Genomic DNA, 232 nt, shown 5'->3' with positions numbered 1-232 from the left:
TTCGTCACCTTTTTCCTTGTCGTCTTCTTCTTCGGTTTCATGCCCATGCCGATCTTGGTCTTGGTTTTCATCGCTGCCCAAACAGTAGCAGCGGAGGCTCTCTCGCTCAGCCGAATCTCTCGTGGTGATGCGTTCTAGTGCTTTATCGGCGAGTACTTTGTCCGCCGCGTGTCTATTGGTGAGATCGTTGCTCCGAGAATACGCAATGTCGTGTTCTCGGCACGCCGCGTCC

Source organism: Mycetomoellerius zeteki, unplaced genomic scaffold (genome assembly GCF_001594055.1).
Source record: "Mycetomoellerius zeteki isolate Tzet28-1 unplaced genomic scaffold, Tzet1.0 scaffold1292, whole genome shotgun sequence".
NCBI lineage: Eukaryota > Metazoa > Arthropoda > Insecta > Hymenoptera > Formicidae > Mycetomoellerius > Mycetomoellerius zeteki.
This window is presented reverse-complemented; position numbering follows the sequence as displayed.